The sequence below is a fragment of the Aphis gossypii genome, chromosome 3 (assembly GCF_020184175.1).
Source record: "Aphis gossypii isolate Hap1 chromosome 3, ASM2018417v2, whole genome shotgun sequence".
NCBI classification, from domain to species: domain Eukaryota; kingdom Metazoa; phylum Arthropoda; class Insecta; order Hemiptera; family Aphididae; genus Aphis; species Aphis gossypii.
Window position 1 is genome coordinate 46798184 of NC_065532.1, and position 20813 is coordinate 46818996.

The 20813-nt window shown below is 33.3% G+C and overlaps 1 protein-coding gene across 2 annotated transcripts in view; it reads left to right on the forward strand.

Annotated features, from left to right (window-relative positions):
- Positions 1 to 1861: 1861 nt before the first annotated feature.
- The window catches only part of LOC114130906 (zinc finger protein castor homolog 1-like), an 84877-nt gene continuing 65925 nt past the window's right edge, over positions 1862 to 20813 (forward strand). For both annotated transcript variants that reach the window (XM_050202985.1, XM_050202986.1), the window contains exon 1: positions 1862 to 2802. The gene's annotated coding sequence lies outside the window, so the exon portion shown is untranslated. The remainder of the gene's footprint in view (positions 2803 to 20813) is intronic.

A 20813-nucleotide genomic window follows, 5' to 3' on the forward strand; every position in this document is an offset into this window, starting at 1 on the left:
TGAAAAGTTTTAAAAATATAAAAAGTTAAATCACATAAAATAGGTACAGCGTATAACTTTGAAGTAAGTTTTTTTTTATATATAAAACTATAATAAATTCTATAGTTTTACAATAGAATATTAAAATACAAAATATTAAATTTTATATTAATCTATTGTATTGTTTTAGTAACATGATATTATAGTTTTAAATATTTTTCATTAAAAAATAATTTGAATGATTTAAACATTTTCAACTATTATAATACATGGCTCTTTATTTTATTTTTAACCATAAAAATACTCAATATAGCTGGTAAGAAATGTTTTAAAATATATTTAATTATTTCATAATCTATTCTAGATAAGTTTTATTGGCATATTGTTAGATTTTAAATATTATTTCAACATAATATTATAGGTATACTTAATCTAACCTATATATAAAAATAAATTATACTTTTTAAATCGGTGTTGATATAGATTATATACAAATTATTAAAGAAAACCTGAAATTCTTCTTTACGTCTGTGTATTAATTTCACCTAGAACTTCAACGTTATTAATGCATAGCTGCAATTTCAAATTTCTCATTTAAATTTGAATATTTATAATTTATAAGAAATCCGGATTATATACGAGCATTATTATTTAATTTTTAAAAATATTACTGCGACAGTATAATACACTACATCACGAATTCAAAATTGTTATATTGGGAGAATAATTAATTTAATCGTAAATATGATAAAATACACTTCTCGGAATTCATCGCTTCAATCATACGCTGCGCAGGATAACGTTTCTTTTTTTCTGGGAGTATGATAAATGTCGATGCGTTGCAGAACTAACGTTGAGATACGAAAACTGTATTTGAAAAACGATCGACCGATTACGGTTAATTCGAATAACATTACCGGAATACGTATATTATTATAATATAATAAACGTTTTTGTGCGCGTGTGATTTTCCTTAAAAATTCGTCAATATATATATATATGTACCGCATAATAATAATAATATTATGGTGTTGAAAAAATCGTTTGCGCGGCGGCGTATACTTGCGACCTACAAAAAAGAAAAAAAAATTAAAACCGTAATTTGTTTTTAATCCTATACTATATAAGGCGTTTATAAAATATAATATAATAAACGCGTTTTTTATAAAAAAAAATACCTGCACATAGTAATAATAATATAGGTACGTGTATAAAATATATATATATATATTTTAATTGAAATCATTAACTCAACCGCCGCATTATTATAATATACCTATAAGCACAGGTAGACACAGCATATTATTATTAACAGCAAAGTCGAAAATATTCGCGCCGGTTTCGCAAGCGAAATCTTTTCTATAATATACATTATACACGCCTATATAGAACGGGTAAACGTCGTCGCGATCGCATAGCTTAAGTCGCGATGTATAATATGCTCCCGGATGATCCGACGCAATAATTATACAATGTACACACATAGGTAAGCAATAGTGTTTAAGTACCGAACTACTATAACGAATATTCAAACAGCACGTCGGTATATACCTTAGAACGTATAGTATATAATATACGAATGTACCTATATATATATATAATATAACTATAAGTACAATAGAGCAAAAACGTTATAATAATAATATAATAATTCGGTCTTATTTTATTTTAGTGTTAATTTTAATTTTTTTTTTTTTTTTTTGGAGGGAAACGCGTGAGACGTGGCCATTGGACTCGAAAATCCGTTCCCCCTGCCCGCGCGGCGGGCCGCGCCCAGACACGGCCGAACGGTTGCGGCGGCGTGCCGGGGGCCGGGTCGGCCGCTCGGGCGCCGTCGCCGCGTCCGCGGTGGGGATACGAAGGGTTTCCTGCTTTTCGAATTTTACGTTTCAGTGTCACCTGGCCACCGCACCGGCACCGGCACCCGACGACTACGACGACGACGACGACTATTAGACTGTTCGTATACGCGGTACACGACATACACGCGCCGCGAAATTAATATTAAAAAAAAATAATAAAAAGGAGGAAAAAAATTACGCCGCAGCAGCACGCACGCGGGATATACACTACTCGTCGCTCCGCCACCACCGCCGCCGCCGTCGCAGTCGCAATCGCCGTCACCGTGGTTGTCCGCTGTCGTCCGTCGTCCGTACAGCACTGCACGCGCGCGCGCCCGGCAAGCACACGCGGTCCGACCGACCCCTCTGCCCACCGCCGGACCGACTTACGCATCACGCGGGGGAGAGAAAATTTTTTTTGATAATTTTCTCGAGAGATTTTCCTCGATTTTTTTCTACGCTCCGCCGTGCGACGCGATTTTTGTTGTTCGATTTTTTATTTTATTTTTTTTTTTTTGGTTTTTTATCGTGTCATTTGCTCAAGTATAATAATATTATATAGTATATATATTACAGTGTTTTTTTTTAATTCGCATCGCCGAACACGCGCCCGCGACATGCCAACGCCGCGTACCGTGAGTTGTGCCGTTCGCCCCTCGTCGACCGTTTCGCGATTTTTGCGGATTTTCGCCGATTCTTAGTTTTGTATACTTAAAAAAATAAAAATTTTGTGTTTTCCGAGTGAATGAGTGAGTGACGCGCTCGTTAAAACACCAGTATCTACGCACCTGTATATATTAATTTTGACATTTACGAACGGATTTTTTTTAGTAATATTTATTTGTTGTTATTTATTTTAATTTTTTCGTTTTTTTTTGCGGTAAAACCGTATAAAAATTTCACTGTTAAAATTCTCACTGTTTGTGCAAGTGTCGTGGACGCAGGAAGTGTACGTGATCGTACACCACGATCGGCTGTAACTGTAAGTAAACCATCACCGTCATAATAATATTTTGTACATATTAATGTAAATTTAATTTTTTCATTCAAAAAACGTTATGATCCAATTTTTATTTATTTGCTTTTGCCGAACGCACATGAATGTTTTTGCCGCGACGACACCATAAAATATTATAAAAGTTTATTTACCGTCGTCCAAGTTGAGATCTGTGCGAAAATTTAAATTATTATCTCACTTGACAATTTACGATTATTTTAGTTATTATTGGTTTCCTTTGAAAAAATTTAACACGTATTTTGGTGTTGTCAATTTCGTAGTTTTTTTTTTTTATAATTCCCAGATTTTATTTTTCCCACACATTTACGATTTACGCCAAAGTCCGATTTTTTCCTTAAGTAATACCTAACAGTTTAATATATAGAATAAATACAGTTCGCGTTTATAAAACTCGTATAATAGGATATATTTCGCAATTATATTAATTCTCACCAATTATCGTATAAAACACACAGTAAAATACACACTCGCGCTTAGAAACTCATATATCAGTTATAATTAATTAATTAAGCGATATTCCTATACTTATTTTTACTTACAAAATTCAGTAATTTCCTAATGCGCGTATATACAATGTTAAGCTACGTGCGTATCAGTATTTATTATAGGGCTTAGAATGTTAAAAATAAAAACGAATAATATAGGTATCGATAAAAATAATAGATTTAAATTATTGATGCAATTATTTTGGCAATCGCTGTATTCTAGGAATTAAAGACAATTATTATTATTTGCCATCTGAACATAATTATTGTTAAGTGCTACCTATAATTATTTGCACAACAAGAAAATTCGTTCAATTTCGTGAAATTCAGTCTTATCTGGACTTGAAGTGGCATCCATAAAAAAATTATGATAAATTCACGTAAGCCTGTAAAAAAAAAAAACGATGAAAAAAATAAGACTAGTTGACCTAAACTAATTAATACACCTCGTTATCTAATAATTTTTTATTCTAATTTTTTAATTCTTTCCCCTTCTCTCCCTCTTTGATACGATTTTTCATGTAACTAAGTAAAAAGCTTACCTATAACGATTAAAACGCCTGATATATATTATTATTTTTTATTTTTATCAATTATGTGTTTTTTCTATAATCTTTAATATACATTATGTAGAATATTATGCCTACAATACTAAATAATATAATTATAAATTTTCAATTACTCTTCATATTATAATTTTTTATCGCCCTTGTATATTAATATACTTATATCATAATCAAATCGAAGTGAAGACTTCATCGCATCTTTTGAGATATTATTATTTATAAATTATTTTACAATAGGCTCTTATATATTTTCCATATAAACAAGTTCAAATTTAAGTGCACTAAAAATGAGGAGATACTTATTAACTAGGTATTTTATGCTCATTTAAATTTGAATCAATTTGCAGAGCACTAAATATTTGTTTATTTTTTTACACAATTAAATTTCTTATAAATAAATATCTAATGATAAAACTTATTGTTTAACACTCTGATCGATGTTAACGAGTACATTACTAGTATATAATATATGTTTTATGCAATAATAAATTTCTCATATTTTGGCGACATCTAAAATAGAACACGGCAACTCGGAAATGTTAGTCGACAATGTTTTTTCTTTCGATTTCGTAATAGTGCTTACAAATGCATTTAATTCGTGTAGAATTTCAACATTTTTTTTTTGGTTTCCGGAAAGAAGTCCGTCTCACCTGTACACAGGAAGCCATTTAAAGTAAACATTTGTGCTACCTGTGCTAAATATGTAATTTTTTGTGGCGAATACGCAGACAACATGCACCTATACGAATGATTGTAAAAATGTAAAGACTTGATAAATAATAAATATATTATTATTACAAAATTCCATTCATTTTACATTTTATGCGTTTTACTGTCTTAGAATTTTTATATTAAATAACATTCACAGAACATTATTATTTTAAATTAAACTCATCTCAATCTTTATTATTCAAATATTTATTATGATAAAAAGAAACATGTAATGTATTATATACAGGACGATTCTTTTATCAAACATTTATTATTTCAAAATCTATTAATGATTTGAAAATATTATTTTTTTTCATAATTTTTAGTCAAAATTAAAGAGCATTAAAAAATAATTTTTTATTACTTTTTTATCGCTATATTTTTTTTATTTTTACTTTTTTATAGATGACATGCAATTTTTATTTCTTATTCTGAACCAGAATATTTTTTAGAGTATTTTGATACATAATAATTAAAATTCGAGCGAGTAGTCTACGAGTTGTAAGTATTTAAAGTTAAAGTCAACAGAATAATAAAACAATATTTTTCAGAGTATCTCTGTTAAATAAAAATGTATGTTATAGTTCAAAAAAGTAAAAATTAGAAAAATTACAACGATAATAAATAACAAAAAAACATTAGTTTTTTTTTTAAAAATTATGTTTTATTTTGAATGAAAATTATGTAAAAAAAATGTTTTCAAAAACATTTATAGATTTTGAAATAATGAGTGTTATTCGATAAAAGAGTCATCCAGTATAGTTGATTTACACGTGGTCATTAAAAATGACAAATTTTATACTCTCGTTTTTGAGGTGCACATTATCGTCGAGATCCATCTAATAAAAGTTTTACAGCCTTCACGCATTTCTTTTATATCTCACGTATTCGTATTATTATATATTGTATTATTATGTGCGTTTGACTTGCCGTCCAAAATATACTCGCGAAGCAGACACCCGTTTATACGTGTAATATAATATATACCCATTACCCAACTGCCGGCTGATAAGTTTTTCGAATAAGAGAAGAAACCCTTCGGACATATTATATCTCATAATAATTTAAAATATAAAATAAATACCTACATATACCTACATAATATATTATAATACAATCGTTTACCCTACAATGATATTTTCACCGGGAGGCGAACCCAAAACGTAAAATAAAAATAAAATCGTCAAACAGTCCTGAACATAAATAATTATTATACGGCCAAATGTTTGATGACTTTTCGCCGGAGGTCTTGGTCATGTGTTTTTTCTGTTTTTTTATTTATCTCTATCTGTAAAATAATAATAATACTTATGTTTGTCGAGAAAAAGGTGCAGCTCGGTGTGTAAAAAAAAAAGTGGATCGTCGTGTTCCAGTGTTGGTCGCTTACATTTCTTTACCATACTCACTCAAAAATAAAATCGAAAACGTTTGTCCTCACGTATATTTTTTCATTTTTTTTCTTATTTACCAATATTTTCGTCTACGCACACCAGCGAACACGTGAAAGGGTATCCGCATACACGCGTATACGTATAATGTGTAAAGGATACACTACGCCGGATATAGGAGTGTCCGCTACTGTTTGTTTACTCCGCGTTGCATGTTAGTGTGTATCTACTCGTCGCTCTGTCAAGGTTTCTTAAACATTAAAGGCGCGAACCGTGCTCACTTCTTATTTTAAGCTAATTGCTTATATTTTTCATCGCGTAAACGTCGCATACCTAAATTATACGGATATACGTTATAATTACACGTTTTACAATGTATACACATCATCAATGAAGGTACGCTTCACCGGCACACCGTATATTATATTTTTTTGATTATTATTATTGTTATAAATAAATTACGTCTAGACAAACCTATCACGTGCAGGTTATAGTGTTATATTTTAGTAATATTCTAATCATAATAATTTGTGTGTACCTATATAATGTTTATATACACATACATTTTACTGGAAATGCAAAAATATACAACGACGTTTATTTAATTTTTCATTCATATATAATATTAAACACAAATAAATGTCATCATCATAAACTAAATAAAACCTAGTATTTTGTTCGTGAAGCTACACCCCGGAATTATTCGTGTCACATAATATTATAATACGTATATGGAAGACCTGATAATATATTACGCATATACCATATTATTATATTTGTATTTGTATTTCAGTATTTGTCACCCAATCTATTAATTGCCCAATAAACGCGTGCACCGCACAACCCGCCATATCGTCTCTGTTGCACACATCATGATAATATAATATAATGGGCCTTATTACTTTTTGACCGAGTAATTAACTACACATTATAATTTATAGTAATAGTATATTATTCAAAAACTATAAAACTCTCGTACGTTTTTACTACCCGGAATCAATTTTATCGGGTTCTATTATACGTGCTCGAGACATTATAATATTATTATATATTTTTTATTCCCCGGGAACCGATAAAAAAAATATGTGTATAAGAAAAAAACATTTTAGAATTCAATTAAAAACAACAAAATCGCCATGAGTCGTAAACCGTCAGATATTATACGCAGCACCACGCGTCATTAAAATAATTCATAACAATATATATTATTTATACCTATATCATTATTATCATCATCGATCGTCTAGTATCTATAAACACAACTCACGGGATCGACTGTGCAATTATTGAGAATTCAATCATTTTGCCTGACGCCAAGCTCGAGAATTTGGCAATTTTATTATTCGCTGACTGTAATAATATATACGTTCTATACAGCAGCGGTGAAAATATATGTTTCGAACATTGGCATCGTAACAACTATACGTTTTAGGTTTTAATTTTTTTTTTTATTAATCTTGTATAATATAAATTTCTAAAATTCTATTAAGTTTGATCGATATACTCGTATTTTTTATATACATATGTTTAACGTTTGTGTATTTACCACTGCTAAAGAATCGCGAGAAAAATGACAAATTACGTTTATGTGTTCTTTCGATTTAATAAATTATGTAATAGAATTTTCACCAGACATAATAACATTAGGTAATAACAATAATACACTAGCCATGGTATTGAATTAAAATATAATATTTATAATCAGTTGTATAGCAAACGAATATATGATGTAGGTATATTACAAATATTATTATATACGTGCAATATTGACACCGGGCATATAAAGTAATTCACGGGTGTAACCTGTATAAAACGTACAATAAGTATATTGAATCGTAAATTTATTTATGTCGAATCAATAATATACCGGATAGCGAATAAAATAAGAAAAAACAAATACACATTACGCCTACGATAAAGCTTATGTACGTACAACCGAGTAATAGACGGATACCGATTCTATCCATACTTATATAAATAGGTATATAGGTAGGTATACAACGAACGTGCGTTCAAAGGTTCGTCATGATATTATACATATATTCTATATAAATTATTATATTATTACGCCGTATACGCTGTGGTTTATAGAGGGATTATTATATATATATTATCTTTCCGCGACTACACGTCCTTGGTTTTTGCGGGCGGAATTCGCAATTTTTATCATTCTTATATATTATATTGTGTATTATTATTCTTCTCTTTAACCCACGCATGTGTACACGTGGAATTTATATTATTGCAATAGTCCATTTATATTAAAATCAAAATACATGTAATAGTTATAAAAAAAATAATAAAAAATGAACAGTAAAAATGTTCGGAAAAACAACTTTTCCTGGAATCAAGAGTCCATACCTCGTATACACGCATTTCTCCTGGTAGGGAAAAACGCGAATAGGCACTGCAGCAACGCGGAATCCAGTCGACCCAGATGCAACTACGCGCGCATGCAATAAAAATGTAAACAAAAAATGTACATCTACCAACTACTATTAAAATGTATATATAAATTACATTATTATTTTTATTATAATGTATAGTATTATTATTGGTTATTTTAATGCCAAAACGGATGAAAAACGGACGAGTACTATACGTAGCACCCGGATTTATTTCGAAATTCGCTGCCGGCCATTTTAGCGTGTATATTTTCCCTCCAACATTGCAGTGCAATATATAATAATATATACGATTTGAATGATATATAATATATAATATACACAAATGAGAGGAATCGGTTTTTTTTTTGTGCTAAGTTTTTATTTTTATTTTTATTTTTTTTACTGTTGACCGGCACGCAATCATCCGTCTGAATTGGCCGAATAAATAAATATAAAAATATATATTAAAAAAAAAGGCACTAATGTACGAAACGTCGAAAAAGGCGGCTAAGAACAAACAAAGACATAATTCACAAGCGCACACATACGCTTACTCGCATATATATATATTATATATGCGCGCGCGCATGAAAACCATAAACCTTTCTTTTGGCCGAAAAATCTCGCGTGTGCGAGTATATGTATGCGAGTGTCTTTATCCTGTTACACGAATATTTTTTTACTCAGAGCGAGCCGTGGGGGAATTATTATTATTATTATTATTATATTTTATATTTTTTTTTAATTAATATTTCCCCTCCTCATCACTACCACCACCGTCTTGTACACGCATTTCTGCCGACGCGTTATTATTATACACACAGACATCACACACACACACATACACACATATGTATATTATATAGACAACGCCGCGGCCATATGGTTCTTCACTCGCGTATATTATTATTACACAGAGGCGACCACTTCCCTTCACCCGTCCGCCGCGTACACACAATGGATATTTTCTGTTCTCCGAGTCCGTTTCGTGTACGCCGGACGTTATGATACATATTTTAATGAAAATATTATAATATTATGATTCAGATCATCTCGCCATTTCGTACCTTATTTGCGATGTCTTAAACTAGCTGAAATCTTAAAACGAACGATAGTAGGTAGAACTATCGGTACATAAAATATAAATATAATCAACGCCCAACGGTATTTATCTAAATAATAATATTTTGATGTTTTATATTGTGGCACATTTATAGGTAGGTATATGATATTACCGAACATCTTTTAAATCTTTTTCGTTCGGGCGCTACATATATAATATGATATTATGCCGAAGTCTTGGCAAGTACCCATCATATGCCAACAGTTAACACCGAAATTCTGCAGTATAGTATAGTATATTTTTCATCGAAGAAAACGAATTTACTAATCGTAAATTTATAATAAATATTTTTGAATCGAATAAACAACGAAAATAATCTTTCAAGCCCCGACCACATCTGCATTATGTGGGCGGAGACTATTATTCGGACGTGATATAATACATAAAAATATGTACTAACAGAACTAATCTATTACCCATACCAATAATTCGAAGGTATCTATAACATTTAACATAGAACAAACAATATCTAAAACTGTGTATATACTACAACAATAAAACGATATTTAAATAGTTAATGACGTTTAAGTAATTCGCCCAGACCGAATTTTCTTAAATGATAATAATTAATAAATGTATGTACATATTTTTGGGTACTATTGTATAATAACAGATCGGGTAAGCGAAGACCGAGATGTTCGTTTGCGAGCACATAAAAATATTATCTAGTTTCATCGTACACGGACTACGTAACCATTATAACTATAGGGTGATAAAATCCCGGAAAAAACAAAAACTCCGCACCGAATAAAACGACGGAAACGAAAAATGACGTATACACCTTTAATGTCATAAAGTAAAGACCGTGTTATATTATAGCGAACGCGTGTACACAATTGGAATCAAATTAGGTAAAAGTCGATGCGAATGACGTGAAAATGTACTGCTACAAGACCTATAATATCCATTGTGCAGTGTTGCGTAAGCATCGTGGCGATTAAGAAAACTCGGTAGAGATGAACTCCGTAATAGTTTTTTGGAAAAGAAGAGGTCAATCACTGTTTATTATATTATATTATGCCTTTAAACATGAATATGTTTTAAACAACACTGGTCCAGATGTGGTTTTTTAAAGTATTTTTTGCGGTGTATATATATAAAAAATGTATATACGAGCACGTCTACTGAGTCGGGGGGGTTTTTTTAAATACATCTTTAACAGTTTTGCAAACGCATTAGTATTTCGGTTTTTTATTTTTTTTTGCAAACCATTATTTTCCACGAACTCGTCGTCACACCGTGGATCTCCTCGTCCGACACCGCCACCATGCATAACAAAACGAACGTTACGACTTGCGACTTTACGATCTCGACGGGTGGCAGCGGGGACGTGCTGCAATATTTATTGTTAATATTATTATTATTATTTTGTTCGTTCGCAAGGAATGGACGAGAATTCCACAGATATCGAGTTAACGTATAATTGTTTTTTGAAGTTAGAGTTGCCATTTATTTAAAATAATAAGTCCGTGACGACCTGAAATATTTAATAATATTAGTATTCCTTTGTATATTAAATAATATTACATGTATTAATTAGAAAACAATATACTAACATACTATTTTTATTAGTATAATATAATGTTCCAAATACATAAGTAATTTCATTTCAGTACAATATATTGATCGTGGCAGTTAAAATATAACAAATAATTGACCTAACTTAACTTTAGTATAATCTTTTACTGATATCTGATTAAGATCATCATCATAATTCAGTAAAATTTTTAGCTACTATCACCATCAATCCTTCCATTTTTTTTTTTTTTTGTTTCAAATGGTCCTGAATTCTTACCTTTAAGTCAATCGCTTTAAATCTCTCTAGATCGTGCCTTAATCCATTCTCGTTTTATTTTCTCTGGGTCTCCTTTCTGCTTGTTGCCATTTTATAAGTTCCTTAACTCTGTTACCTACCTTTTCGTTTTACATAACCAAGACTAGAGTCTTTATCCCTTCACGTATACATAGATATAACTTATTATTATACATAGTTACTTTTATCGTTTCCTCTGTATAATGGCTATTTCCATATATTTTCTTTTTCACTATAGTAATATGTATTTAACTCATTATCATCCCGAGTCTACTGTTTTTGTTCAATTCGTGCCGTCAGTATTCTACACCATACATTTTTTTATTTATACACCTATTTAAAGGTATATTGTGAAAAATTATTTTGACGTTTACCGTTTTGATCGACGATGACAGTGTTCTCGCCGGAACTTTCGTCATCGGCAATAACATTATTTTTTTTTTTGTTTTTTTTTTTTTTTATCGTCTCTCTGTCGCGGGCTTCTTTGCGGCAGCGGCGGCGGTATTTGAGAGAGGGGTTGCGAGTCAAGAGCGGGTGCAGGCCACAGTGGTGGCCGGAACGCGCATAATGTGCATTTAAGGAGAGAACACGCATAATGTCCGTTGAACTCGAACAAACGTAATGTAATAATGCCGGTTCCGTCTGTCGGCAGTGGCGATAGATATAGATGCAGATTGTGCGCGGCTGCGAAACCGGTACGGTGTACGACGATCAGCGGCGGCGGCGGTGGGTACGAGCCTGGAATGGGAGCAGTTCGGATTAGCATACGATACACTTATATATGAGTGCGCGCACACACACACACGCGCGCGACACACGCACTCGGAGATACATGTATACATATGAATTAATACTGTTTTATTATGCGCTTTTAAAACCGGGTTTTATGTATATATACCAATACCGCGACGAGATTATACTATTATTTCGTATTTTTTTTTTTTTTGTTCTCATAGCCAACTGAGCGATATAGAAATAAATAAATAAATAGTATTTATATAATAGTAATAATACGATAGCGGAGAGCGAGCAAAACGGGAGCTGCAGGGCCGGCGAGGGGTGGGCCGAGAGGAAAAAAAACGGGAAAAATTGTAATAATCGTTCGCGTATATATAATGTATTATATACGTTCATTTATATTATATATATGTGTGTATTGCCAGTCGTACATCAATTATTATATTACATACAACCATTGTTGTATGCGCTTTTTTATTGCAACTGTAGTACGTTTTGTCCGAGTATAGACGTATGTGTGTGTGTGCGAATGAGTATCATAGGCCGATCTATACAAACAAAACCGACCACCCCCAAATCGGGTTTTTTTAACAAAATTAATTTCCGTTTAGATTAAAATTTTTTCCAGACATATAAACAAATTAAACATAAATATATACATACACACACAAATACAAAACACGCCGCGAGTCCCTGTCCTTCGTCCCTGACTTTTTCCTAGTACTCGACCGCTATAAAAAATAAAAAATAAAAAATAAATAAATAAAACTGAGGAAAAACTTTTTCGGATCAATACTGAAAAGCAGTTTAAACACACAACAAAGACTGCAACATTTCTTTTTTTCTTTTTTTCATTTCTTTTTCCCAGCAGACGAATACATTACCGTCTGCAAAAAACCGATAACGTCGAGACTTTTACGACATTTGCCCGTGTAAAAGTACATTTTTATCGTCAAAACTTATGGAAACCCGAAAATGATTGCGTAGCAATTGTGTGTATATTGTATACATATATATGTATAATATATAGTCATACCTACCGGTGGTGATGTGGATCTTGTAGGGGTGGGAAGAGAGAGAATCAAGGAGAAGGAGAAACCGATGTTATCCGAAGATGAATGCGGCGGCGTAGTGGCGGTGATATGTCGATATACATACAGTGAATTGATTTCAATGCAGTTTTCGCATAGCGCGGTTATAGGTTCACCCCGAAAGCGCGGACGACTGACCCACATATTCATATCATGTAAAATATTACACGTGTTTCGAGTGGTATTTTTATTTTTCGTTTCGAAAACCAGTCCAATCTCGTCAAAACGATTATTTTATCAAAAAAAATCCACGCCATCCGCTGGCCGGTTATACTAGACCAGTTTTCATGTGTAATCACGATAGATAGACGTATGTGTTTTCCGTTTTAATATTATTATTATTATTTATTATTATTTATTCTTAAAGAAAAAACCGTAAAACGCCCCGAGGTAGAATTCAAATCGGATACACTGTAATTTTGCCAATTTTTTCCTACTTTTTAATCGTGCTGATATTATACCTATACCTACTGATATAACGTTATTATACATTTATACGTATAGTGTATCTATATAGATACACTACATGCAGAACGTCGTTATTTTATGCAAACGTTGCGGTCACCCGTTTCGCGGTGGTGTTCAAACCGCTCATCAGTATGGCGTGCTCCGGTTGTCAGAAGCGTTCTGACCGCAAACGAAAATATCGACAGAAATCACGCGGTCTATAAATAATATATACATATACGGTACATTACAACCAGTAAAGGATATGCCGGTAATTTTTTATTATCGCTCGTTTTCTCTTCTTCTTTTCCTTAGATTCGGCCCACGTTTTTCAATTTTCCAATTATAACATTATATTGCTTAGGTATGCACCCATTTCGGAGCTATTACACCAATAAAAGTGTAGTGTACCTACGTTTAAAAAAAAAAAATGTTTGTATCGTTTGAACGTGATTTTCACCTTTTGTCACACTATATACTATAAAGCTGCAGCAGCGTTTGGACCGAAAACGGCGTGCCGGCCGGCCGCACACAAAAGGAGCAATTAACGTATAATTAATATTGTTTCACGCTGAGAACCACTTGATCGACGCGCGCGCATACCATAATAATAATATTATATATAGGTACCCCTCGCCTCCAATATAATATATATATACATTTTATATTATATATATGCTTATGTATACGGTCTCGAGAACAAAAAGATTGTACGGTTTTGTGTGATGTGATTATTATCTCTCTGGAGCTATTGTAAAAGCGCCAAGAATACTGATCGTTTCGTATATATATATACCCACAATAAATATTATATGGTAAAAGAAAGAAAAAAATAATACTCGCGTTCGTCTTATATATTATATATGTATACACCGTACATGGGTACGCAGCCGCGCCTATAAAACGTGTTAATGGATGTATAATATTATTTCACCCACCTCCACCCCACAACCCACAGCGCACAGCCACTGCCGCCGCCGCCGCCGTCGTCATAATCCCAAAAGGTTAAAAACGCAATGACGGCTGTTTTCGTTATAACGCGCAATGATTATGTTATATTTATAATATTTTTTTTTATACATCAATAATAAACCTATACGAGCTGACGTGGGTATCTATACGGTGCAACAGATGAATATTGAGAGATGGTCAAAGAAAGAGAGAGAGAGAGAGAGAGAGAAAATCACATGAAATAGATATTACACCTTATGTATATAATATAATAATATGTAAATTGTTATTCATTATCGAGTAGTACGTTTACTTAGGGAAGCGTGTCTTCGTCAACGATGAAAATCCACGAGACCGCATACGACGACAAAAATAAAAATAATAAAAATACAGAGTAGTAAAAATACCGAAAGAAATAATCGCGAAGCTGTCTCTGGCACTTTACATTTTACTCTTTGTTGTTTTATGTGCCGCCGGACAAAAGCGTATTGTGGGACTTAGTATTGTATAAAGTGCATGCGCGCAAATGACTGTGTGCTGCAGTGTGCAGTCTATTATGTGTGTTACGGCGATAAAACGCCTTTGACGCTTTTACAACTCGAATAATGCGTAATAATCGTTTCGACGATAATAATCCATGTTTGTCGTGACATAGTAATATTAGTAGCCGAAACAGCGACAGGTCCCTTTATTTATTATGTATACCTACAAATAACCTACCCGAATTTCGGGTAAACGGGTTTTACATCTCCTGCCGATAGAATCTCGAATCCTAATCGTTATGAGATTTAAATTGATTTTATTACAATAAAACATTGAATTATAGCTGTTATACTATTCGATTACCTGAGATCTCTTCGGTCGCTCTGATGGCTGTCGAAATCCGTTTGCGATCGTACTCGTTTGAGCGTCATCGCCCCGGGACCGTAATTGCAGGCGATATTATAATACATTTTTCATTTATAACAAATAATATTGGCATATTGCACGGTAATAATAATAAGAGGACCAGACGAGAAAAAAATCGAGTCGTGTGCGCACGCAACCAACCACGTGGACGAGAGGAGCTAGACGGCGGCGGCGGCGGCGTAAACGGACCGTGAATGAATCAACCGGTTCTCCCGGCGGTTACGCTCCTCGCACCCTCGGCCCCGCGCGTCGAGACGGTCGATCGGTCTGCCGCCGCAGCCCTCGTCCTCGGGCACGTGACATCGGAAGCGCGCGCGCGCCCACCGGTTCGGACGCGCACCGCGGCCCCCGCGACCACCACACGACGTCCGTTATCTGTCGCGTGTTATCGGCCGACGAGACGTTAAAATGCGCGCGCGACGACGAACGCTGCCGATTCGTATCGCTCGGCAGTGATCTTCAACACACTTTTCCGAACGGATATTACGCGATCCGTATACCCTAAAACAGATGAAAAATTCATAGAATAATATACATATATATATTATGACGTAAGCTCTGGACCGTGTATCGAAATGTTTAAAAATCGGGGTGCGGAAATTACAAAGCACTTGAACAATGCAGAGGGATGATACCTGATCACGACCTGCTGTTATTAACGTGTTTATTAATTTATCAGTCCGACCTTTTTAAACACGTATTCACGAACACGTGAATTTCGACCGCGGCCGTTGTCGTGTGTAACTCGATAGTTTTGTTCGTCGTTTAGAGGGGGTACAGGATTAGGGAGATGTGTAACTCCGATCTGGATCCATTATATTGGCGAATATAACACTTGTTTTTTTTTTTTTACGAACGCGTTGCGGCGTATTATTTATCGCAAAAAACAGAAATCCGTTTGATTCATCGTGTTATACCGTTTAAATATAGTATTTAAATGCGCAATAGCGGTGAATTTTACGCACACACATAATATTATATATTGTATACAAAATAATATACTAGGTACTTACAAGCTTACAATAGTCACAGCCCGTGGGGAATATATGCGCAAAACCGATGCAGTCGTATAATGCACCTTTATGTCGAAAAACCTACGTGTCAAAGCGTCGGGGCTCAAAGCACTGCACTGTTGTATATTGAACGAGGATACCGGAGCTATAATGTGTGCAGTTGTCGACACCTGCAACTGCTGCAGCAACGGATTCGAATATTATTAATATCGAATCACACGTACATTATTATATTGTGCGTATACATAAAATTATTATACATTATCGAGTTTACCGATAATATAGAATATTTTCTACTATATTATGAGTATAAATAATACACGGGTCTGGGCGTGCTAAAATATATATACAATATATTGTGTATTATTATGAGGTCACGTTCTCGTCCATATATTATATTATGTACGTATTATATATAGGTAAATGTATCATATAATATATTATCACAATTTATAAGCTACGAAAAATATAGAACGATATTTCGATATGATCAATGACAATAAAACATAATAACAACTTTTATCGCGACAGTGTACGTACCTACGTAGAGATTAATGTAACCTTTCGAGTCGCCGAGCCCGCAATATGATTTAGCAGCAGCTATTATGAACAGCATTTAGTTCGATTTTTACTGATGCTCGATAGGTATTATACGTATATATGCGTAATTGTGCGAGTACATCGCGGTCCACGCCTATTTAATACACCTGTGAAAATTGTAATAGTTTAGATATTTATAATACAAGTGAAGTTTACACGATTATATATACATAAATATGCATCGTAACGCACTCGTTGGTTTCGCACACCTGCAATATATAGGATAGACACGCCTCCTATGTATATATAGATTGATATGCGTTGGCTTAAAATCAAAAAAATAGAAATCGATAAAATACTGATATCTTTTTATTTTATTTTTTTCTGAATTTGTACATTATTCGAGTTGTGAGTAACGACACGTGGAATACATCAAGTAATAATATAATATATTATATTTATATACAGTCATAGGTATAGCAATACACAGGTGAAATTGTGTATTTCGAAGGCCGTTCCCAATTCCCATATCGAGGTAAACACATTTTTTTGCCAAAAAACGCATGTTAATAGTAATTACACGTATTTTCATTTAAATTATTAATACAGTATTTCCAGACCCCCAGGGAGTTGGCAATTTTAGATTTCGGCATTCCGACGCGACCTCCGCGCCGCCACCGCATATTATATTATTAATATTATATGCCAACCGGTCCGATCAATCTGCGGCTTGTCACGTTTTCTCAAATAAACCGAAAAACGAACTCTCGCGAGTTTTGGGACTCGTTGGATAAACCCATATTATAATATTCATAATCAATCTGAATTGCATAATTATTGATATTTTTTTTCATTTTATTTTCCAAGTACGCAATAACGTCGGCGCTGAGCATAATACATAATATTATATATTTTAACTTTCTTATTAATTCTCTATTATTGATTTAACGGTCAATTTATGTATTATTATTACTATATTATATCTGTTATTGGATTTCACGTGACTGAGAATGAGTGCACGATTTCTTGTTGAAAACAATTTAACAGCTGTGTGTATGGGAAAAAAAGGAGTGTTTTAATAACTATAAATAATATTATAATTTGTAATATTTTCAAACGATAATTGTTTTAACTGCGATGGTATACTTTTACACATACTTTAAAATACATACACAATTTCACATATAAATGCCGCTCATAATAATTATTTTTTATGGATAATTACTATCATTTGAACGATTTAATATCAGACGTAAAAAAATAAACAGTTTTAGGCGATGGTAAAAAATAGGAATAGTAGTATAGTATTATAATGTATACTGAAGTATACCCGTGGTATTACAAGATTTCATTGCACGCGCGATCCGGTTAGGAAACGTGCACCCGTCAATAAGTAAAATCCGTGTGTTCTTTTAATATTTTTGTCTTAAAAGATGTTTTATACGCACACACAATATATATATATACATCCATATCTATATTATATATAAATAGGGTCGGATGCTGCGTCGCATTCATTATCGCAGATTACACGAAAATATTGTAAATACCCAACAAAAGAATCGTGCATTTACATATTCACCGAGCATCGTCGGTTATTAAATAAATCTTATTAACATAACAAATGTGTTACATCCTTTCACTTTTGATAGGTTACGCACACACCAAAAAAAGGTTCATTCATTCATTGAAAAATAAAGTAGGTATATACTTATATATATATATATGTTATAATATTTTATTACCGTTTTATTTCTCGTCTGTTTTCCCATCGTGAGATAATAATAATATTATAGTTATCGCACATCGTCTGAACCTTGACGTCATTTTATCCAGATTTCGCCCGTCGTTTAAATGAATAAGATATGCTTTTATTTTTTTGCTGTCCGATCTTACAATCGTTCGCGATAAACGCGTCGTAGGGGGAGAGGCATCCATATCCGCGGAGGGCACGGACGTCACTTTTCGCGCTTTCAAAAAACTTGTTTTAAGCACTTATTATTAAGCAGTGCGCACTCTATGTACACACACACACACACACACACACACACACATTGTATAACGTAAGTTAGAAGTAGGTTTACATATATATATATATATAGGTGCCCACATCACAAAAACGTGATGTATATAAAAACGAAATTCGACTGTGGGCGCGCGCGCGCGATCATTTTACTCTAAATTCCGAGAATGAGGCGAAGGAGGAACGATCTGTGTGACTGTGTGTGTGTATACTGTATATAATATTTATATATATGAATATAATGCGTATACGATATGGTCCGCGGGCAATATATTTTGTATTTAACTGAAAAAAAAAATAAAAAACCGGATCGACCGCGACGTCATCTGTAACCACGGCGTATAACTATACATCCGTACAGTTAAATAGACATCGTATAATATAATATAATGATACGTTGAAAAAATAATCATAATAAATATAAGTACCTACCTAAATAATAATATCGCATGAAATATAAGGTGTTAAAATAATACTCGGAATGTATATTAATAGTGTCTCTGTCTCTCTTAACGATACCGTTTTGGACATTTTGGCGTTAATAACCCGCCGCCGGAGACCCGTTTTTTTTACATTTGAGATATAAATGCGTCACATCTCGGTCGACTGAATCGATATAATTAGCGAACTCGTCTGTACACGTAGTTATAATACATATATATATAGGTACATATACCCACGCAGTACATTACGCGTATATTATAATATTATGATATTGTAATGTATAATACGGCTTGCTCGCCATCTCGAGCAGGCGGAGGAAAAAAAGTTTAATTTTAATATCATAATAACAATAATAATAAACACGCCTTATAATGGCAGCCCGCGACGACGGAGAGCGGAGACTACGATGACGATTCGGCGTGACGCCATCGCGAACGGCGGAAGCGTGTCGAACGCCACACCGTTACACGTATATATAATATTCGCCACCGCCGACCGTCGTTGTCAGGTGTATAAAATATAAATAAAAATAATTGATGATTGTTTTATTTTTTTTTTCCAATTAAATAATTACTATAAATCATTATCATAATATTATATCCGTCTGTTGGCGCGTTTTTTCCCGCTCGTGTTACAGCCACACAATAATTACATCGCTCGATCGCCGTTCGCGTCATTACCACCGATATTTGTATTATATTATTTTTAACGCACGGTCGACCGACGTTGATTTTCCACGACAGTCGCGAATTCGTCTAATCGTTTACCTACTTATTCCATAATGTGCGCCCATAAAACGTTTAACGATTGCATTTTTTGAATTTATTTGCGCGTAACCACCTGCACAGAACCCATACTGCAAAGAATAATATATAGCTATTGCAAGCAGACATCCTTAAGAAATTCTAAGGACGCATATTAATATTGTCTGAAAACTGTCCTTTTTATAGACCCAGTTTTTTGGGATAATATTGTTGAATATGTTTGTCTATGCCTATACAAAAACTGCACAATAAACAACTGAATATATAGATAAAATAAAAGGCTTTTTGTTTAATAATTTAATACTGTACGTGTATATATAGTTATACGTTTTTATGATCGACGTACGACGATAGAAAAAATAAAATAAAATCTCTATTCCTATATGATTTGCCTGTATAGTATAGGTAGGTATATGATCTATTATGCAGAAGAACTGAGAACTGAACTGTCAGGCTTTGTATTTTGGAAATTGATTTCAAAATTGATTAAGTCAAACGGACACAGTAGTGTACTCGCACGCACAATAAGACCATAGCGGCGCGCAAGGGTGCTACGCACATAATTTTTATATATATAATAAT